Raw genomic sequence first — 23,994 nt, 5'->3', positions numbered from 1 at the left:
GTCCAATCAGCTGCCTTCAAAATATCTTCCAATCTGGGTATCAGACTAAAAGCTTTGTTCAAAGCTGCTTCTACAATTTGAGTACCAAAACATAAGCCATTTAACCCAGCATATCTCATTAATCATTTTAGCCACCTAGCAATGGAGGCAACAGGGAAATGGAGAAAGGGATAAACATTTTATTTGTTTAGTAATTGATCTCTATTTGGAAAAATATAATGTACCAAAACAAATACTGTGAGCCTGAAAGATTCCTCAACAAGAATATTCATTTTCTTTTAATAAACATAGAAAAATGTTCCTTTAAGAAGGAGAAAAACCCCTGCCTTTTACAAATACCTTACTTCTTGGAGGCTGCTCTCTAGAAGCTAAACAGAGGGAAAGGATCTGTGTGACAGATCTTTTTACAAATCAGCTGTTGAGTGGTTCCATAGGCTTCTAATCAATACAAAGAGTGCATGGATGGTTGGGTTAGTTCCAAGAGCTGTAAATCACCTGAAACTACACATGATCTTGTGTGTCTTCAGCAAGTTTACCAGTAACAGGCATGCTACTTATGTGCTGCATTATGCCTCCAGAACAGGGTAACCATTACAGTTCTAAGGCATGAAGGCTGGATGATCCTAGACGCAGTGGAGGATTCTGCTCCCTCTGTGCACAGAGCAAAATAAGGTTTCATTTCACTTTAACATTTTTAATTGTTAGAAATAAAGGAATCTGTAAATGAAAAGTCATTTTGAACAGAAAACTTAGAAACTTTTGACAGTTCCAAAATGAAGTTCCATGTTTTTGGAAATCGTTTGAACCAAAATAATTTGGAGAAATTAACACTAATTTGCAAAATGTTTGTATAACTAACACTGCATTTTACACACACAAAAATTGCCTAACTCTAGCTGGGAATGAGGTTTTTAAATAAGATCAAGCAGGAGAACAACTTGCTCAACAGTGTAATAGCACAGACACTAGATATCTTTAACAAAAGACTCCCCACCCCACAAGCACAGTACTTTAAATTACCATATGAATACTTCCATATAGCATGTACACAGGATTTCAGAACAAGGATGTATCAGGGAACATTCAAACAGCAGCTCTCGAACTGGAGTACAAAATTGTTAAGTAACAGTAAAGTGGTTGCTATTGAAAATGAAATCTTAATGAAGAATTATAACACTATGGTATTTGAAATCTCTCTATTGTGGTCATTCTTTGTCATCTTTTTCAATGACAACCACTGTAAAGAAATTGTAATTAATAGTACTACCATTTAGTCTGTGTTTAATATCTTTAAATGACCACTTACTGTTACTTATTCCATATATTGTACACTGTCTTGAACGGTGTTATTTAGTTCTATAGAAAGCATTACACAGGAGCATAGCACTGTCATACTAGTCTAGTGTCCTGTCTCCTAAAATGACCAGCATCAAATGCTTTAGAGGAAGGTATAAAAATCCCACAATGGGCAGATCTGAGATAATCTGCCTCCACATTAGATCTCATCCTAATCTCCAATAGTTAGACATTGTCTTAAGCCCTGAAGCATGAGCTTTAATATCCTTTCCACAAAGTTTTTTTAATCTTGATATTCATACAAATGCCCAATGCCTTTTTTAATCTTAATTCTTGGCCTCAATGACTTTCACAGGGTCACTCAATTACATACCTAAAAGTCACAATTATTCAACAAAAAAACTTCAAAAACAGACTCCAGCGAGAAACTGCAGAACTAGAATTAATTTGCAAACTGGACTTGAATAAAGACTGGGAGTGGATGAGTCATTAGAGTTGGTATGGCAACACTCATTTTTTCATGTTCTCTGTGTGTAAATATATATCTTCCTACTGTATTTTCCACTGCATGCATCTGATGAAGTGGGCTTTAGTCTCTAAGGTGCCACAAGTACTCCTCATTCTTTTTTCTTTGTTCTGTGTTATGAGATCAGGAAGAATAGACATTCCTGATCTACTGACTCTATACCATTCATTATTTTATATACTTTTATCATGTCCTCTCTTATTTGTCTAATTTGTAAGGTAAAGAATCCCATTTTTTCCCTCACTCTTCATGAGTCTTTCCAGACCTTCGATCATGCTGATTACCCTTCTCTGCATACCCCGTAGTTCTACAATATTCTTTTTAAGATGGGGTGACCACTACTGCACACAGTATTCTGAATAACGCCATATCATTGATTTATTTAAAAAGCAATATTTTTGTCGTATTATTCACCACTCTCTCACTTGTGCAACTTAACATCTTATTTGCATTTTATTTTTACACCAACAGCTGAAAATTGAGCAGAGGTCTTCATTAAGCTGTCTACCACAACAATCAGGTCCTTTCCCTGAATTGTTTCAGCTAATTTAAAACCCTGCAATATACATTACTTGGCATCAGGGGCGGCTCTAGGAATTTGGCCGCCCCAAGCACGGCGGCATGCCGCGGGGGGCGTGCTGGCGGTCGCCGGTCCCGCGGCTCCGGGGGACTTCTTGCAGACGTGCCTGCGGAGGGTCCGCTGGTCCCGCGGCTCCGGTGGAGCATCCGCAGGCGTGCCTGCGGGAGGTCGACCAGAGCCGCGGGACCAGCGGACCCTCCGCAGTCATGCCTGTGGGAGGTCCACCGGAGCTGCTCGTCCCGCGGCTCCGGTGGACCTCCCGCAGGCATGACTGCGGAAGGTCCGCCGGAGCCGCCTGCCGCCCTCCCGGCAAAATGCCGCCCCAAGCGCGCGCTTGGCACGCTGGGGCCTGGAGCCGGCCCTGCTTGGCATTTAATGACACTGAATTTCATTTTCCATTATATTTCCCATTCATTTAGCTTCTTTACATTTCTCTGAAGTTCCTCAGTCACCTCTGCTCCTAACTTAACCTAAATAATTGTGTCACCTGGCAATTTTGCTACCTCAATATTAATCCCACCCCCACCCCCCTTCCAAGATAATTAATATATTATACAATGCAGGCCCTAATACTGAGCCTCTTGGAACCCTGCTGTTATTATGGCAGAAGGTTAACAATAGATCATTTAATCCTAGCCTTTGCTTTCTGGCTCCTAGCCAATGTTTGGTCCATGGAAATACTTTGTCTCTGACCCCATGACACCTTAGCTTCTTTAGTAATCTCTTGTGTGAAACTTTGACAAAGATCTTATGGCAGCTAAATAAATTATGTCAGCCAGTTCTCCTTTATTAAGATTAAAATATCCGGAAGACAATTTTCCTTTGCAGAAACCATGCTGGTCATATCATGATCTTTCTGGTGCCTTGTTATTGTTTCTAATTGTTTCAACCAATTTGCAGGTATAACTGTAAAGTGTTACTGGTCTATAAATTTCACAGATTATCCCAAATGCCTTTTTTAAGATATAGATTTTGGAACAGAGATAGTATGACTGAAGATGCATACAAACTTTGATCTGTGTGGTTGTCCAAGTCCATCATCATCAAAGGACAAACTGTAAATATATCTTGTACCAACAGTAAGAAAAATTTAGCGCCAGTCTCTAGATTAATTTTCCATTTAAAATATCACTCAACTAACAAATCATACATCTAACTGATTCATAGATGAAGTCCTATTTTCTGCAGAACACTATTAAACTCACCCACATGAAATCAAAATTTTCTGTGATGCGGGACTAATTCTAGCTCTATGAATCTTGTTGGTTGAACATTCTGTGGAACATGCACTAGCCAGCAATTGCCCAGCCCTGTTTCTTGTTACAAGCTCCACTAATCTAACCATCATTGGGGTGGGGCGGAAATCTCAAATTTGGAGCCTACCCAGGTAGAATCAGAAGAATTTCTGTTAACAGGCTTAGAAAAGAACCCTTCTGAATTTCATCTGAGGAAGCTTCCAGGAAACTTTTGCCTTTGGAGCACTTTATTTTTCATTTAGTTCTTTAAGAAATTTTGCAAGCCCCAGGGTATAGCAAAAAGTCACTGCCATGGAGAAATTCAAGGTTAGATACAGAATTGGACTAAGTGGACTGTCAGATGCTGGAAGAACTACAAAGTTAGCAGTACTTGTCTGCTAGGCTGAAGGTACAGTTCTGTCAAGAAGGGAGGGAAGGTTACCACAAAGTAGTGACTCCATGAGGATGGGCAGGAGGCAGGGGTAAAAGAGAAGAATCCCAAAGGACAGTCACTTGGCTGTCTCAGGAGAAAGATTTGTACAGAGGCCCTAGGAAAAGTCAGGGGAAAACTTCACCTTCTGACAGATGGTCCCAGGAGGTTTAGTCACTCCCACCATCCTGAGATCAGAGTCAAATGCCATTAAAAATTGTATTATGAATACACAGTCCCAAACGACACCATGTAAATCCAGGCAATTTAGCAATAAGCAAAAGTGATGTAAAAATAGCCAAGGAGGTCACTGGTGTTATTTAGCCTTTACAAAGCAAACTCCTGTACTTAAATACAGAGAGTGTCCAGCCCACCTTATGTCATGGACCTGTCTCTGATCATTCTCACAGTTGAAACGCTGCTTCCTTTGGGCTCAGTCTTGCGCCAGATGACATTATTGCCAGCGTTCCCTTTGGGAGTCAATGACAGCAATATCAGTCTGGTGTCAGTTACCAAGCAAGCCATGCCTTAGGCCCCTTCTGGACCCTCTCCCTTGGTTAACAGGCCTGGTTTCATGCACTTAACTCTGGGACTGGATTTTTGGGCTGCAACCACCCTGTTTCCTAACTCCATTAACTAGACCGGCCCCACTGAGTTACTCAAATACAACTTCTTTCAAACAAAGCATTATTTATTCTTTTATGCAAAAGGTAGAACAGTTTTTACTCGTAAAACAGTTTTGAAACTCAAGGTTGGGGGAAAGCAGACAGGTGCAGAGGAGCACGTGCTTCGAACAGAGACATCCCTTAGGGGAGGCTCTATTAATGGAGATTCTCTATATACTAGTAAGGAGGAGAGGATGGAAGATGATAAAATACAGGTAGCATCTGATGAGAAACAGTCAAATGGAAAAAGTCCCATTCAATTCCATCATGTAATGGCAGACAGCTAAAAAAGTGACAAGTTTCTGAAGTGTTTATATACCAATGCTAGAAGTCTAAACAATAAGATGGGTGAACTAGAGCGCCTCGTATTAAATGAGGATACTGGTACAGCAGGCATCACAGAAACTTGGTAGAATGAGGATAATCAATGGGACACAGTAATACCAGGGTACAAAAGATATCAGAAGGACAGAACAGGTTGCTCTGCTGGGGGAGTGGCACTATATATAAAAGAAAGCACAGAATCAATAAAAATCTTAAATGAACCAAACTGTGCCATAGATGGATATGGATAGTAATCTCATGCTCTGATAAGAATATAGCAGTAGGGACATATTACTGACCACCTGCCCAGTATGGTGACAGTGACTGAAATGCTCAGGGATATTAGAGAGGCTATTAAAATAAAAAACTCCATAATAATGGGGGATTTCAACTTTCCCCATATTGACTGGATACCTGTCACCTAAGGACAGGATGCAGAGATAAAGTTTCTTGACACTTAAATGACTGCTTCTTGGAGCAGCTGGTCCTGGAACCCACCAGAAGAGTGGCAATTCTTGATTTAGTCCTAAGTGAAGCACAGGATCTGGTCCCAGAGGTGAATATGGCTGGACCACTTGGTAATAGTGACCATAATATAATTAAATTTAACATCCCTGTGGCGCGGAAAACACCACAGCAGCCCAACATAGTAGCATTTAATTTCAGAAAGAGGGACTACACAAAAATGAGGAAGCTAGTTAAATAGAAATTAAAAGGTACTGCACAAAAAGTGAAATCCCTGCAAGCTGCATAGAAACCGTATAAAGACATCATAACAGAGGCTCAACTTAATTGTATACTCCAAATTAAAAAACTAGTAAGAGAACCGAAGAAGTGCCACCATGGCTAAACAAAGTAAAAGGAGCAGTGAGGGGTAAAAAGGCATCCTTTAAAAAGTGGAAGTTAAATCCTAATGAGGAAAATAGGAAGGAGAATAAACTCTGGCAAGTGAAGTGTAAAAATATAATTAGGAAGGACAAAAAAGAATTTGAAGAACAGCTAGCCAAAGACTCAAAAAGTAATAGCAAAAAAAAATTAAGTACATCAGAAGCAAGAAGCCACTGGATGATCATAAGAACGGCCATACTGGGTCAGACCAAAAGTCCATCTAGCCCACTATCCTGTCTTCTGACAGTGGCCAATGCCAGGTTCCCCGATATGCTGAAGAAGCACTCAAGGACAATAAGGCCATTGCAGAGAAACTAAATGAATTCTTTGCATCAGTCTTCACGGCTGAGGGTGTGAGGGAGATTCCAAAACCCGAGCCATTCTTTTTAGGTGACAAATCTGAGGAACTGTCCCAGATTGAAGTGTCAGAGGAGGTTTTGGAACAAATTAGTAAACTAAAGAGTAATAAGTCACCAGGACCAGATGGTATTCACCCAAGAGTTCTGAAGGAACTAAAATGTGAAATTTCAGAACTACTAACTGTGGTTTGTAACCTATCATTTAAGTCAGCTTCTGTACCAAATGACTGGAGGATAGCTAATTCAACACCAATTTTTAAAAAGGGCTCCAGAGTTGATCCCGGCAATTACAGGCCAGTAAGCCTGACTTCAGTACCAGGCAAATGGGTTGGAACTATAGTGAAGAACAAGTTTGTCAGATACATAGATGAACATAATTTGTTGGGGAAGAGTCAACATGGTTTTTGTAAAGGGAAATCATGCCTCACCAATCTACTAGCATTCTTTGAGGGGGTCAACATGCATGTGGATAAGTGAGATCCAGTGGATAGAGCGTACTTAGATTTTCAGAAAGCCTTTAACAAGATCCCTCACCAAAGGCTCTTAAGCAAAGTAAGCTGTCATGGGATAAGAGGGAATATCCTCTTATGGATTGGTAAATGGTTAAAATATAGGAAAGAAAGGGTAGGAATAAATGTTCAGTTTTCAGAATGGAGAGAGGTAAAAAGTGGTGTCCCCCAGGGGTCTGTACTGGGACCAGAACTATTCAACATATTCATAAACGATCTGGAAAAAGGGGTAAACAATGAGGTGGCAAAATTTGCAGATACAAAACTACCCAAGATAGTCTGCCTGGGACTTAATTGCAAAGAGCTACAAAAGGATCTCTCAAAAATGGATGACTGGGCAACAAAATGGCAGATGAAATTCAATATTGATAAATGCAAAGTAATGCATATTGGAAAATATAATCCCAACTATACTCATAAAATTATGGGGTCTAAATTAGCTGTTACCACTCAAGAAAGAGATCTTGGAGTCATTGTGGATAGTTCTCTGAAAACATCCACTCAATGTGCAACGGCAGTCAAAAAAGCGAACAAAATGTTGGGAATCATTCAGAAAGGGATAGATAAAACAGAAAATATCATATTGCCTCCATATAAATCTATGGTACACCCACATCTTGAATACGGCGTGCAGATGTGGTCACCTCGTCTCAAAAGAGATATATTGGAATTGGAAAAGGTTCAGAAAAGGGCAACAAAAGTGATTAGGGGTATGGAACGGCTTCCATATGAGGAGACAGACTTTTCAGCTTGAAAAAGAGACTACTAAGAGGGGATATGATTGAGGTCTATAAAATCATGACTGGTGTGGAAAAAGTAAATAAGGAAGTGTTATTTACTCCTTCTCATAACACAAGAACTAGGGGCCACCAAATGAAAATAATAGGTAGCAGGTTTAAAACAAAAGGAAGTATTTCTTCACACAATGCACAGTCAACCTGTGGAACTCATTGCCAGAGGATGTTGTGAAGGCCAAGGCTATAGTAGGGTTCAAAAAGAACTAATTAAATTCATGGAGGATAGGTCCATCAGTGTCTATTAGCCAGGATGGATAGGGATGGTGTCCCTAGCCTGTTTGCCAGAAGCTGGGAATGGGCGACAGGGAATGGATCACTTGATGAATACCTGTCCTGTGCATTCCCTCTGGGGCACCTGGCATTAGGCACTATCAGAAGACAGGATACTGGGTTAGATGGACCTTTGGTCTGACCCAGTATGGCTGTTATGTACATTGTATACAGAGCAGAGGGTTAAAAGAATGAAGTCCTATATGCATATTTTCACTTACCTAAACCTTAATCTTTCTTTGCAAATTTTGGTGTATTTCATCTAGCCCAGTTATCTCCATCTCTGGATTGAGGGAAACAAACTGTTCGGCTCACAGCAGGCTGTCTCTATATATCTCCTGGCACACCGGTTAGCTGTCACTGACACTCCCTGGACAGCCTCCTTTAGGCCAACATCTTTAAGAATAGAGTGTCCCCTTTGACTCTAGGCTTAACCTTAGAAAAATAAACTGTTCTTTACCTGGTTCCATCCAAGATGAGGGAATTCCCTACTAAACAGCTTCCCTGTTTCCTCTGGGACTCTTAACTGTGTCATTGTTTTGCCTTCCCTACCTGGTTCCTTCATCAGGCCTTTGATTTAACTCCATGCATTCAGGCAGGAAAATATCACAAGTAATCTGAGACATATAATATTCATAAAAAATTATACACAAAATTCCAGTGTGGAGAATGAGGTAGTTAATATAATACATAAATCAGATTCAGACATTCCATACAAGAAAACCACACAAGTGTTAAGACTGAACACTTACAGACAACCTTAGCTCTGCCACCTTTTGTATATGCCTTCCTTTTAGTCTTTGATTAGATGATCATATAGCATACTTTAAATATGACAATTCAATATTCAGGATTATTTCCTGCAACCTTAGAAAATATTGCAAGACTACATGGGTCTAGGCCAATTAGCCCATTAGAGTCATTTAATTAAAGTATTATAAGAAAGGATAGTACAAAGTAGAATGATACAGAAAAATATGTAATGCAGTGGTAGGAGCCACTGATTTTCTTGTAACAGGGCGAAAAGGAAGGTATGCTCTTTAAAGGACCAGATTTCATGCATATGAAGGGAAGGGAAAGAAAAAAGTAATCACTGAAGTTGAATAGCTTTGCCCAATGCTGCACAAACGTTGTGTGCAGAGAGGTTTATAGCAACTGTCACTGCAGTTTCTTTGTAGATAGTGATTGAGGACTAAGTGTCACTTTAAATAGAAGTGCCTACTTCTTCCATCTTCTGATCACACTTGCTACATATTACTCCTGCCTTGAAATAAAGCATGTCTCTGGTGAGCTCTGAGTTGGGCTTGGCCTCCTCAGAGTTTGACTTGTCGGAGTGCAGCATAGAGTGCTGGCTACCAGTACCAGCAGCCTGAAATGTAAAGCATTTGTTTGGCTATTTTTGCCTCTGCAGAATAACTAGAATAACTTTAGAAAGACATTTTAGAGAAAATTAAAATATTTTATTTTTTCATCCACAAAGAATGTTTTGGTTCTTTACAATTGTAAAATAAAGTAATTGCTCAGTCATACTATATAGCTTATTTCACTCAGTGGTAACAGCAAAACTTCCTTTTCCACAAAGCTACAAAGTATAGTAATGTGACATAGAACACTACATATTTTCCCAGCTTTAAATGACAGAAAAAGTGAGGGGGAAAACAAGTTCAGGGGAGGGGACTAGGGTGCAAGATACACCTAATCAAAGGGCAATGGGTTTGATTGTATGCCACAGTAAATATATATCCCCACACCCAAAAATACCCACCCAACAATTTAAGTCGACAACAGCCATGGCCATAGCTGCCCAAATGCCTCTGAATCTGCTTTGGGATAAGATTTCAGCAACACTACCACCACCACACCTGAAAAACAAGAAGGGGAGAAAGGAAAGTTAGAGACAGATTCCCATGCTGACCATAACCTACAGACTGTGGCCAAAGAATACTTAAGGTCCTCATCATCCTTCAACAATTTACCCTTATGTGGGAGTAGATCTCCCAATTATCCCCTCCAACCCATGGCCACTAGACAAAGACAGATTGTCTTGATTTAACTTGTTATCTACAGCCACCAAAGGAATGGCTGGGCTTATCCACAAAAGTCTAGGAGGCAGGTCTAGAAGAGATCAAAGAGAAAATGAAGCAGTATTGCAATCTATGCTGCATGTGGGGCGGGGGGGATTCCTGCCTGGAATGGATGGAACAGTATTAAGTTTTGGACCATATCACTCATGCTGACAGAAGCTCATTGGGCAATGGTAAGACAGCAAGTGAGCATCAGTAATAATACAGTACAGATGAAAGGGCAGAAAGTTTTTAAACAATCACCAATTTTAGGAAATTCCTTGCAAGTGAACAATTAAGTTGTGTTCATTTACCAAATACAGTAACAAATCCACTGTAGTACATGGGAAAAATAAAATTACTTTATATGTTTCCAGTGTAATCTTAACACGTTACTAGGAGGATATTTAAAACGTACTCGTCAACTGTCTATTGTGTGTGCAGAATATCTTTAAAATAAAATAGCCTGGTACATTAATAAGTATTTGTTTCTTAGTGCCTCTGCTCTAGTTCCTGCTAAGGGGTTCAGACACGTGTCCGAATTTTTAGATGTTTTTGCAGATGAAGTTGTATATTGTGAGGCTGTAAGTTAACATTTCCTCATTCTGAGAATGAGGATGTGGAGATTGCGCTACCTAATCTCTCCCCAACCACCCACCCCAAAAAGAGATTTATCTGTTACACTCTCAACAAGCTTGACATATACTTACTTCTCTCCCTCTCCACAGTGCTGTGAAGTGAGAGGTTTTAGCAAAGCATTCTTCAGTGACAAGAACTTTGGCTTCAAGCCCAGCTAAGATATGGGTCAGCTCAAGAAGTTGTGGGAGGGAATCTTCAGAGAGACTTCCTCAGCACTGTTCAAGGAAATGCTACTCCTCATGGCCTACATGCAAGGCTTTAAAGTAATCCAGATCTCAATCCTCACTGACATCTCTTCACTTCAGTATAATAAGTTGTCAAAGGTGTAACAATTTACATGACTTTGCCTTGACTGTTCCTCAGCTGAAAATTTAGACAAGGAAAATTAATATTTAAAAGAATGCTCCATTGCTAGATTTAGTTTTTACTCATCACATATCAAGTGGCTAGTTCACATTAACAATTGCTCGTTATCTTTAGCTTCACACTGATTGTGACTCTTTAGCTGCACACTGATTGTGACTCTAAGGCTTGTCTACATATAAAAGGTTTGCAGACATACGTATACCAGCAAACCCTCCTAGTTTAGACACAGCTTATACTGGTGGGGAAAAGAAAAGGTCTTTTTCCTGAAATAGCTTATATACAAGTTCTGTGTGAAATAAAGGACTTCTCACCAGCATTACTTCATCTACACTATAGCTTTGGCTGGCACAGATAGGTAATTAAAAATATATATACCCCAATAGACTTAGTTATGCCAGCAAAACCTAAACATTAACTATATAGTCTAGTAATGAGATTTATCTTCAGCATCATATAGATCTATTGATACTTGAATTTATATGAACAGTATAGGCCTCTCCCCCCTTGGAGCAGTGTGCATTTTCTTCTATTACTAATACTTATATTGGTCTAGCCTCCTTAATGCATGTGGGATTTTTCTAGGTCTCCTGTCCACATGCCGTTAAATGTGGACCCTGGTGGGCAAGTGCTAGACAGCACTTCTCATGTGACTAAGTTCCCATCAACACAAGTAAAGGTTGCATGACCTGGCCCTATTTTTAAGAAGTTCCTGTTGCATAGTCCCAGGGCCGGCTCCAGGCACCAGCGCAGCAAGCAGGTGCTTGGGGCGGCCAATGGAAAGGGGAGGCACATCCGGCTCTTCGGCGGCAATTCAGTGGCGGGGACTGAGGGCCTGCTACTGAATTGCCGCTGAAGAATGAAGTGGCAGTGTTAATGTTAGAGCTGCCGCCGATCATGGCTTTTTTTTTTTTTGCGCCGCTTGGGGCGGCAAAAACACTGGAGCTGGCCCTGGATAGTTCAGATAAAATGCTGTGTGCCAAATGGATAAAACCCTCCATTTCTGCTGGGCTCACAGGCACAACTCACAACCACCTGTCCTGTAATTCCCACCACCCACTCTGGTGTTCCTAACAAGTTTCAGTGGTTAATACGACACTACTTAGTCACGATAGGTTTTTTTTTTTTTATGTTAGCAATTTCTTTCCTTCATGTTAAGATGCATAATGTAAACTGAATGTTGTGTTTGTCTAAGCCTAATACTTCCATTTTGTACATGTTGTTGGGAGGTATACAAGGAAACAGTCAATAAAGCCAGCTCTTTACTGAAACTTGTTTTAATTAAGAGAATTTCTTACCATGCTCAATGAAATCCAGAAGATTTCAGTGCAGTTCCCTGAAAAAGAGAAAGCAGCCTTTAAAGCTAGTCTTTAGCTAAATAGAAGTCTAACTGTGAAGAAACTATTACCAGCATAATTATAATTCTACATGTTTAGTTAAATAAATAAATACTTATCTGGTCAATTGTTGCCTGGAATCCTTTTGTGCTTGTATCTCTTGAGTTAGAGGTCATATTTTTAAAACAGTGCACTGGAGATTTGAAATTGGAATCTGAGGACAACCTACAGCTTGATTCTAAGAAGTCTGAATGCACCAACACATTCCAGTGGAGTGGCTGAAGTAAAGTTCAGTTATCAAGTGTGACAAAGCAGTCAGCAGCAATCCAAAGTTACATGGAGAGCAAACTAAACAACAGAGTATTTGGCATATATATATCTGACTCATTACAATACTCAATGAAAAAAGAAAAACCAGATGTTTGACTAAGCAGCTTTAAAGTTAGATAGCATTTCAATCTAGATGAAATGCAAAATGACTTTTATAGCAAGCGTCTGAATACTAGGATGACCAAATTTATACTTCGTTTCCAAAAGTCTGATATTGTCAATATTTTCACTTCACGAATCACTCTGTATTATGTAACTAATAAGCCAAATGAGCACCAAAAATGCCAATTTCAAGCAATAGTTTAAGATAGCACACACTTCCATTCCTTTCATCCTGACCTTCTCTTATTCCACTTCTCATCTCTCCTATATGGATTTTCCAAATTTTATTCAGACTCTTAGTACTTAGATTATAAACTCTTCAGGGCAGGGACTGTGTTACATGACCATACACCTACCTCAATGGGGATATGATCTGGGCCTCACAGATGCTACCACATTACAAATAAGCCTTTTGTCCCACATTATTACCATTAATTGTAACTTTTTCTAAACACTAAAATCTGCCACTGTCCAGTCCTTCAAGCCACCCACTTGCCCTTTACCAAACTACTGTCCCATCTCTAACCTTTTCTCAAAGTATCAACTCTCATATGAAGTTATCCTTGAGCAGTTTCCTCTCAGTCATGGAAGCTACTCCCCTCCACCTCTGCCTTTGAAGATAGCTCTGCCTTTAAAGATGGCTCTTTCCATCTCATTTTCCTTTCCCTCAGTACAGCCTTTGACATGAATCACCATTACATCTTCCTACATTAGTTCTATTCTAACTATGGAGGTCTAAGAGGGACAAATCCTCTTCTGGCATAGTTCTTCTCCGTTTCTAGATAAACATATCTCTGCATAAAGATCCTTTATAGACAGTCCATGTGACTGCTTTCTAGGTCCCCTACCTTTTTTTTTTTAATCTACAGTTATCTTCTCCCATTCATCTTATCACACCCACTCATCTTATCATGAATAACTGTATGGGTTGATGTAAAGGATGTACAAGTTTTTCACCATCTGAACAAAATACCCAGTTTCAGAGACATGTTTACACAAACCCACTTACTGCCTTTGAAAAAAAAAATCAATTGAATAGTGTCAAACCACATATGGTGTCCAAATATTCAAGAGCAACTCAAAGACCTCCATTTAGATTTTTTCTGAGGTACAGCAAATAAAAGGAAATGTAGTTGGTGAAGACAGGTATGTCAATTATATTCACAAATCTAGCTTAGCAAATAGTACAAAATGCCCCATGCCACAAAGCAAAGTTTTCATAATTGAGTGCCCTAACTTATGGTAAGAATATACCTATGGATTTAGGCTTCTAAATAAAAAGAGTAGCACATTTATTCAGAGGTGCTCAGGACCAATAACATCTGTTGACTTCAAATGGAGCTACAAATGCTTAGCACTTTTGAAAAAGCAAATAAATCTTATTGTAGATAGTGGATGCCTACTGTAATTTCAGACACCCAAGTTTGTCCTAGTATTTTAGTTAATGTAATGTCTGGCTACTTCACATCCACATCCTGATAGTCAGGAACCCTGAAGTACGGTTAGGTACTAAGCAAAGGGAGTACTGCATGTTTAGAATAGCAACCCAGCCTCAGCCACACACAGTTCAGAGAACTATGGTACAACATACAGCCTAGAAGCTGCCAAACAAAAAAGTCACACTATCCTAAGTGAGTTGGTGGCTGTACATACCCAGCCCATTAATGGTAGAAAATAAACAGTTTAAAAAATATTCTCCACTCTTCATACCAGAAGGAAAGGTGTCAGCCCAATAACTCCATCTCTGTGTAGTCTTGCAGATACATTCTAAAAGTTAATCTACAAAACAGAACTGACCACACCTGTATATCTAACTAGGTAGATAACAGAGAAGGCCTCAGATCCAGGAGAGTGAAGTCTTTCAAATCCATTTCAGATAGATTCAGCCATCCTCTGAAAAAGCAAAGGATACACAGCCTGAGCTCCAGATCCCAGATTTTGAGATCTAGTCAGTTATGGCACATGTACACTGTAGGTGGAAGGAAGGTGTAATTCTCAACACAGGCAAACAGACCTGTGCTAAGTACAGCAATGCAAATGTTCTGGCACCAGCAGCAGCTTGGGCTAATCACCCAAATCAAAGCCTCTCCAACCCTGGGGGGCCAAGCTCAGGCAGCTAGCTTGTGTCACAACCACCACACTGCTATTTTAGTCCACTAGCTTGAGGTGAGCTGGTATGAGTCTATTTACCCCATGGTAGGACTCACACCTCCCAGCTGTAGTGCAGACATACCTCTAGTTTAGTGTCATCCTGGACTACAGTGACCAGATAGCAAGTGTGAAAATATTGGGATGGAGGTGGGGGTAATAGGTACCTATATAAGACAAAGCCCCAAATATGAGGATTGTTCCTATAACAATCAGAACATCTGGTCACCCTATGCTGGGCTACTACAAAAGCTGCCATAATTAAGTTAGCAAAAGTAAAATATGCACTGAAAAGCCAGAACTGAAAAGACCAAGAAAGTGAACGAACGTGTGAGCAACAGCATCTGACCCACAGGAAGGGACATAAGAAACATGTGCACCTAGGAAGAGAGAAACAGAGGCCTAAGGCTATGTCTACACTCTGGACCTTACAGTGGCACAGCTGTACCCCTGCAGCTGTGCCACTATATGGTCTCCCATGTAGCCGCTCTATGCCAGTGGGAGAGAGCTCTCCCACTGGCATAATTAAACCACCCCCAACCAGCAACGGTAGCTATGTCAGTAAGAGAGTGTCTCCCTCCGCGACATAGCACTGTCCACACTGGCGCTTTTGTTGGGAAAACTTATGTTAGTCAGGGGTGTGTTTTTTTCACACCCCTAACCAAGATAAGTTTTTCTGACAGAAGTGCTAGTGTAGACAAAGCCTAAATCCACCCATGTCCTCCACATGTCCTGCCCACCCGACAGTACAGAAGTAGTTGACACTTCCTTTTTACAAGGAATCCAGCAGGTGACCAGTTCACCCAAAACATGGCCTATATTGGTATAATATAGTAGCCAGAGCCAGAAGGCATACTAATTCAGTATACATTACTACTAGGCCTCCATGGAACATCTACAGGAAAACAAGTCTTCCCATTTACAGGTATAAGAAGGGAAGGAAGGCAGCAGTGGAAACCCTTGCGAGCTTCCCCTGGGATTGCATCTCCATTGTACCGGTGAAGCAGTTTGTGCCAGTAAAAGGTACAATTGAGCACAGGGAATGAATATAGCCCAATTCTCATTTTCCATTCAATAATCAATGGAGAAAAGGCATGCACACGCACTCTTTACATTGATCATAGTCACAGATTTCCCCAGAGACTGGTGGAAACAATCATCAGCCCTCCTACTCTTTCTCCTATCATGCTATCCTGAGAGGTTCAGTCACTCATCGGAGTAGGCTCAAATAGGCTGTTCAGCTATGCTGAAAGAATTTGCATTTACTCTTATCACATATACAGAAAGGGAAGTAACATGCCAATACATACATTCCACTGTTAAAGGGTGATAGAGAAGTCTGCTTTTTAATCACACATTTATTAACCAGTCTATTTTAGAACACATATGCAACTGAACACTGTATGTTATTGAAACCACAAATGGCATAATGAATGTCCCAATCTGTGCGCTCTCAGAAGATTAGTATGATGTGTAGTGCAGTTATAGCTTACAAAACACTGCTATCATATGTAAGGTTATTGATTTAACTTCTAATTACTGATATGTAGTGTAGGTTTACTGATTTCACTTTTAGAGTACTGTTGGAATAATCCATCCTCCCTGCCCCCCCGGAAAACAAAAGCCTTGACACTATCATCTGGAGCTATATTTTGTAGCAGATAGATTTTCAGGGCTGGTATTCAGTATTCAAAATTTTAGGCTTGTTACAGCCTTGATATATGTTCAATGGCTCTTCACCCTCTGTTTTGAGCAAATAAGCTTGTTGCTTCTTCTAAATTTTTCAGCTCCAGGTCAGACAAATGTATTTCTTAGGCAAAATCATCCCCACATCACCACACAACATTACATCCCTACCCCTCTTCTAGACTTGCGCCTCCAAAACAAGTCCACTTTCTATAACCTGGGTGTTGTTGTACTCTTTCTTCCTTCAATGATTAATTGCTCATTGTTTCTTCTGCATGTACACCAATGCCCTCTTTCTATCTCCGGCAAAATACTAATCTCAGCCTTCAATCACCTATTCTTTTGACTACTGCAGGAACCTCCTCAGTGTCTTCCCAAAGTCTCAGCACATATGGAATGCTGCAGCTATACAGCACTCAGAGAATAGAGAGATAATCCTTCAACATCACCACTAAGTCACCACTTCAGAAGTACCTTAAAGAAAAAGTAATACTCCCAATGGAATTGTATCTAACCTGCCTTTGAAGCCTCTCTATAGCCCATCCAACCCAGCCATTTGCACCTGTTTTCTCTGGCGTATCCATTTTCACCCCGTCCAGGCAAGAATATTCTTCTCAGTTATACCTGTCACCTATATAAGCCTTCCTTTATCTCTGCGATATCAGCTCTGAGGTTAATTACTCTTCTCCCCCATCCTTGCCTATGTCTCTTAATTCCTCTGTTATCAAATGCTTTAATTTCAAAATGAGGTCTTCATGTGGCACAAATTACTGAAACAGTAGTATAGAGTCTGAATTCATTAAACCTGTAGATATTTTGTAGATAGAAAACTATGTTGATACAGATGAAGCAAGGTGCTTTAACAAATACCAAGGAATCATATACCCAGCATTTTCAGTCAGCCTTTTTTAACCCATTAGCAACCTACCAACCAATTGCTAATTGTTTGGAGAAAAACAACATATGTCTACATTAAGACTTTCCATGAAGTCAAGTTGTCATACTGTTATATCCAATTCTGACACCAGAAAGAGGGAGAAATGTCTCAAAAGAAAGACAAGCTACCCAAATGAAATCCCTCTCTGGGAGTTAATAGTAGGGTCATAATCACATCAAGATAAAACTTAAGTCTAATCTTTTGTTTATTAGATGTTGTCTTATAGTATTTCCACTCCTTGACACCTAGATAATTCCACAATATCTGGTCACTCCCATGCTCTCAAAATACCAAAAACTCATTATGTTTATCTTGGCAGATTTGGAGGATTAGATCTAAAAAAAAAATTATGATTTTTTAAAAAGCCATACATTATAAACTGGTTTACCAAAACCTCTCTCTCTCTCTCTCATAAAAGGATAAATGTACTTATCCAGTATCTTTTCATACCTCATTGTCTGAACTCAGGCTGACCTAAAGAACATATGCATTCCTTAATTACCACAAACTTTGTTAAGCCATTGAAAACAGACTGCTATGTCAAACACAGTTATCTTCTCCCTGCTTACCATACATCCTGTAAGAGCCATCTTCTATTTTTAAAGACAAAGGAGAGCTCTGTTTTAAAATGTATTAAAACATATGTTTAATGGTTAAAAAATACAATGTTTAATGTTTTTTCAACAGTGCAAAATGTTGCATTTATCCCAGTTGGGCAAGCACTAAAGGGAGCCATGTGACTGGATAACAATTCATGAGTGTTCCTGATTTACAAGGGAACGAACCCCTTCCTGGGCCCAAAGTCAATAAGAATTTTGCCACTGACTCTGACTGGAAGCAGGAGCAGGCCCAATAACTAGACATGTTGGGCTATATAAGTCAGAAGGAAACACAAGGGGGTTTGTCAGCCCAGGATATTATATGCGAGGCTGGTAGCCTGGCCTAAGTTTGGCACTATGTTTTCAGTTGCTTACATAACTTCACCAAATATTAACCATTCAAGCTGAAATTTACATGCTGGGTGTCTGTCTCAGGAGGAATTGTTTTGGAAAATTTTCATCTAAAACAGTTTACCATTCCCAGGAATGAGGCTAGGAAAACACGCATTTTTTGGTCTATGTTAAATTCTGGAAACCTTTTCTTTTAAAAGTAAGTTAAAAGAGCATTAGGTTAGGAAATGGCTTTGCAACCTTAATAGCATTCTTTTTAGTTAGTTTGTGTGTAACAGTTAACCACATACTATTTTTCCCCCAGGGTTTGACTGCTCTAAGGACACAATTATTGATTTCTTCATGGGCTTTTCTATGACACTAATCACTATAGTATCTGAGTGCACAAACATCAATGAAATTATTTTTGCAGCATCCTTTGAAGGTGAAAGGGCAGTATTATCCCCATTTTACAGATGGGGAACTGAGGCACAGAAAGGTTAGGGTTAAAAGTGCCTAAGCTGAGGCACCTAGGACTTGATTTTTTTCAATATTCAGCATTATATAGCACTTTAGATGTTCAAAGCACAAGGGAGCTGAGTCAAGGTTGGACAGGCAACTCAGCTGTGGCATTTCCACACTTTAGAGGGCTTGGCTTTGCAACCTTAAGAGCATTCTTTTTAGGTAGTTTGTGTGTAACAGTTAACATACTGAGCTGACAGGCAGCCACCTCGTTATTACTGAAATGTGCTCCCCTTCTTCTAGCCCTTTAATTGCTCTTCTGCTGGGTCTCTCAGGCCTCCTTCTGCTTACAAAGGATCGCTTTCTGACCTAGGATGAGGGCTTAATATGGCATTGTTTAATAAAACAATATAATGGAATAGACACTCACCACTAGCATACCTCCTTGTGTCTACATCAGGAATTGTAGTTCTTGCTGTGTCTTGTGTGCCCCCTTGCTACTCATTGCTTACTCTACAAGAGTCTTTCTTCTGTTAACTTAATGCCCCCCAGCCAGGTTACCATTTTGCCTACTCTTCTGGGTTACAAAGTTCAACAGGACAACTGTCCAAATGCTGTTTCCGGTCCATGTTGAACCCCTCCTCAAGCTCCACAGCAGTAACTTGCAAGGGCATATACAGGTCTGCCCACTACACCAGGTTCCAGCTCCGGGACCCTACATCCAGCAATCACAGTCCCTGTTATGGTTTCCCTGGCCTCCTACCTACCCATCTTCTCATAGCTACTGTTGGTTTACCATGGTTACTTCACACACACACACACACACCTTCTTACCAGAGTCCTATTCCAAGGCAGAATCCTGACACTTACTTTTTCTTCCCCCCTCCCGGCTGCCTTATGGCACCTACCTACCTACCTACCTTCCTCCTCTCCTCTCCTCCCCTCTACAACCCACTTCTGCTTTCAGACTCTTGGCTTCATAGTGCTGACCCAGCAGGGGCTGGCTGCGGGCAGGGCAGGGGGGTGCAGCAGGGGCTGGCTGGAGACAGAGGGTGTGGGGCTGGCTGCGGGCAGGGCATGGGGGTGCGGCAGGGGCTGGCTGGAGACAGGGGGTGTGGAGCTGGCTGCGGGAAGGGCAGGAGGTGTGGGGCTGGCTGGAGGCAGGGCAGGGAGTGCAGCAGGGGCTGGCTGCGGGCAGAGCAGGGAGTGCAGCAGGGGCTGGCTGCGGGCAGAGCAGGGGGTGCAGCGGGGCTGGCTGCGGGCAGGGTGGCGGGTACCAGGGCCGTCCCTAGATATTCTGGGGTCTTACGCTGCCCCCTCGCAGGGGAGGGGTGTGGTGCCCCCGGCCTCCACGGCGGGGGGGGGGGGGCAGAGCTGGCTTTGAGGGCGGGGGGAACCACCCCTCAGCACTCACCAGCAGTGCGGGTCTCTGTACTTCCTGCTGCCGGTGAGTGCAGGCCCAGCCCTGCTGCAGAGCTCAGGGGAGTGGGGGCAGGGCAGGGCGGGGCTGAGCAGGGGCGGGGGTCCTGGGGAAGAGCCAGAGCAGCAGGGAGCAGCGCAGCGCCCCCAGCAACCGGAGGAGGAATGACATCACTTCCCAGCCAGCCGGAGCTGATTAAAGTCGCAGGGCCAGGTGAGCATCCCAGGCATTTTGGGCACCGCTTTTTGGTGCCCTCAAATCCTGATGCCAGCAGCGTATTATCACCTAGGCCAACAAGGCCTAGGCCTAGGGCGGCAAATTTGCAGGGGCGGCAAATTTGCTCACGTCCCGTCCCCAACTCTGCCCCTTCCCCAAATCCCCGGCCCGCCTCCTCCCCCAGGCGCGCCGCGCTTCCCTCCTTTCTCCCAGACTTGCCGCGCGAAAGCGAGTAGCAGTGTGCTCAGAGGAGGCAGAGGTGAGCTGGGGCTCACGGGCACGGGGAGTAACCCGGGGGGGGCCAGGAACCGCTCCCCGCCCCAGCTCACCTCCGCTCCACCGCTGCCATCCCCCGAGCGTGCCACAACTCCCCTTCTCCCCCCCCCTCCCTCCCTCCCAGGCTTGCCGCAAGGGAGCGGAGGTGAGCTGGCGTGGGGGGGCAGCAATTTTTTGTGGGCCTAGGGGTGGCAAATTTGTTAATCCACCACTGCTTGGCGCCCTAGGCGGCCGCCTAGTTTGCCTAATGGTTGCACCGGCCCTGCATGAAGGGATCACATCATACAAGGATTCAAGGTAATCAGACCAGCAGACTCAATGTTTAACCTGAGCCTAAAGCCAATAAATAAAATCAATTTCAAGTCCAGAATTCCAAAGGAAAACAAAAATCAGTTACTTGTAAAGATGAGATACAAGGTAGCAGTTCTCCATTCTCCCTCAAGCTGCACCAATTTATGCTAGTAGAAAACTTGGCCTACTACTTCTAACACTTCATAAGTGTTAAATTCAGAACATAAATTGATCATATTTTACAGTAACTTGGTTTCAGTAAATACAACTGACATCATTATTATTAGGGATCCTACAGTCCTATCCTGGATACAGTCCAAACATACCTCTTTGCCTTTATTGTTAAATAACAAACATAAACCTAAGTGTTTTCCTGAGCTTAACACTTTTTTTTAATGCTTGTGGTGTTCTTTGTAGTAGGGTTTTGTGTTGTTTGTTTGGTGTCCCCCCCCACCCTCACTTTTCCATTTCACCACAAAAACTACATTTAGCCCAGAGAGCTCCTCAAATCTTGGGTTAGAGGTAGTAGGAACCAGCTGATGTGACTGGCAGGTGAGTCTCTGCATCTCTGTACAACATCCTACCCCTGATAACCTATCAGCCTTCCACTGAAGTCAATAGAAAATGTTCAAGTGAGATCAAGAAAAATGAGCACATTTACCATTTTAATTTTCATAATCACTTTCAAAAGAGCTGTTTGCTAGATTTACCTCAGATGTACAGAAACTTTTATTTTAATCATAAATACCCATTAGACTAGCAATCTCAGTGGAGATACTAAAGACTGATGGGCACAGAGGAGGAACTATCCTTCTGTCCCTACAGGTAGTCTCTCCAGGTCAGGACTGAGGCCCACGAGCACACTCTTTACTTTGCAGTAGCTGTTGTGTAAATTGCTGTAAATCTGTCAATCCATGTGGTCTGTGGATAGCTATCAGGAGGAATATATTATTTAGAGCTCTCATAAATATAGCAAATACTACACTTTTCTATGACCCTTTGAAGTGATGAACACTACACTACAGATCGAAGCCATATAAAAATATTGTAAATCATTAACAACCTAACTGAAAATGCTAGTACAAAAACGTTATGAAATATATAAAGAATATATGTTTCTTTTCCCTCTCTCTCTTATAATTATAATTTACTTTCTTACTCCTCAAACTGAAGGCCTAACACCCCTGGTTAGATCTAAGCACAATAAGGGCAAGCTTCTCCATACAGGTGCTCCAATGTACTAAATATTAAACAACACTATTATTCTATTCTCTCTTCAGCCCAGACTACTAATAGCATAGTGATTTGCTAATGCGGGCAAATGTCTACTAGCTCATTTCAATAAATCACTGAACTCATTTCACTTGGATCCTTAGCCAAACTTGAAGCCTAGGAGTAACATTTTCAAACGTTCCTATATGGCTGAGGAGCCGAAGTCCCATTATCAAAACTGACGTCAGCACTTAAGGATACATTTACACAGCAGCTGGAAGCGTGTCTCCCAGACGGGGTAGACAGACTCTCAGAAGCAGGGCTCAAGCTAGCAGGCTAAAATAACCATGTGGCCATAGCAGCTCGGGCTCTCAAGTCTAGGGAGTCAGATGGGCTTGAGAGCCCAAGCTGCAGCCCGAACATCAATGTCCAGACTACTATTTTTAGTGTGCTCACTCAAGCCCCACTAGTGTGAGTCTACCTTCTTGGCGGGGAGGCTTACTCCCAGCCGCAGTGCAGACAGATCCTCAGATCTTATGTCCCACTGACTTTCAATGAGACTTAGGGCAGGTCTACACTACCGGGTACATAGGTCTAACTTATGTCATTCAGGGATGTGAAAAAGCCTTCCTCCTGAGTGACACAATTTTTGCGCTGTCCACACCTGCACTGTCAGTGGTAGACACTCTCCTGCCAACATAGCTTACACTTCTCGCCAAGGCAGAGTGCTCTCCCATCAGCATAGCACATCTGCACCAGATGTCGTACAGCAGCGCTGCTGCATCGGTGCAGCTGCACCAATGTAACGCTGTAGCGCAGACTTGCCCTGAGTCTTCTAAGTGCCTACCTCTCTTTGGAAAATTGATTTCAGACTCCTAAGTCACCCAGGCACTTTTGGAAACTTCACCCCATGTCTACAGAGGTGAAACCAAGAAAAGCTCAGATACTAAGTGTGTAACCCTTACTCTCAAATAAATTCACAAATAAATTCTCACAATCTAGCCCCAATAAAATATTTTCTTCCCAATACAAATAACTGAAAAAATGTGTATGTGGCAGAAATGGCATGATCTGCAGATTCAGCATTCACCTATGTATTAAACTTCCATGGAAGTCAGATCATTGTCAAGAAGTGGTCAGCATTAAAGAGCAGGCTGCAGGATGAAATATTTTCCTGGAAGCCAAGGGTTTTATTTGTAAACTGAAAGTACTGATTCAGTAATTCTACCTACACAAATCAGATAAACATGATATGCTAATATAAAATCATTAAATTAAATAAATATTTTTAGGATAGGCTAAAGCTTGGATCTGAGGTGCTTCCCATGGATAGTCAGCTACTATATGTGTATGTGCAAGAACAACAGTCGGTTTCCCAAGCCATATGATGATATGCGCTATGGTTCAGAAAGATGAGAACAGTCTCACTGTTGTCACATATAATGGCAGGGGGAGGAGATTCTTCTTTTACTTTGTTCCCCTACCCCATTTTTTTCTCAGGCAGGAGGAGGCGTGAGATCTATTGATATCCATGTAGTGACAGCCATTCTCCTGATTTAGGGTTGCTTTTGTGACAATGATGTGCTAGTGAAAGATAACAGTCTCCCCTAATTGTATTCTTAGAATATAAGACAAAAGTGTACCTGTTGAGAATCACTGAGGACTATTACTATAACAAAGTACGAGATAACATTTCACTAGAGG

At 41.6% G+C, this 23,994-nt stretch overlaps 1 protein-coding gene and 2 long non-coding RNA genes across 5 annotated transcripts in view; 1 reads left to right on the top strand and 2 right to left on the bottom strand.

Annotated features, from left to right (window-relative positions):
• Positions 1 to 23,994, bottom strand: part of RBMS3 (RNA binding motif single stranded interacting protein 3) — a 904,530-nt gene that overhangs the window by 848,930 nt on the left and 31,606 nt on the right. The window lies entirely within an intron of this gene.
• Positions 9,318 to 20,348, bottom strand: LOC120399143. Its single transcript, XR_005594982.1, has 4 exons — positions 20,290 to 20,348; positions 12,243 to 12,280; positions 10,653 to 10,944; positions 9,318 to 9,741 (listed from the first exon to the last, which is right to left on the bottom strand). It is a non-coding gene; the product is annotated as an uncharacterized LOC120399143 (long non-coding RNA).
• The window catches only part of LOC120399147, a 31,890-nt gene continuing 28,294 nt past the window's right edge, over positions 20,399 to 23,994 (top strand). The window contains exon 1 of the long non-coding RNA XR_005594988.1: positions 20,399 to 20,508. This is a non-coding gene — a long non-coding RNA (uncharacterized LOC120399147). The remainder of the gene's footprint in view (positions 20,509 to 23,994) is intronic.

This window comes from Mauremys reevesii, linkage group 2 (genome assembly GCF_016161935.1).
Source record: "Mauremys reevesii isolate NIE-2019 linkage group 2, ASM1616193v1, whole genome shotgun sequence".
In the NCBI taxonomy this organism is placed as follows: Eukaryota; Metazoa; Chordata; order Testudines; family Geoemydidae; genus Mauremys; species Mauremys reevesii.
This window is presented reverse-complemented; position numbering and strand designations above follow the sequence as displayed.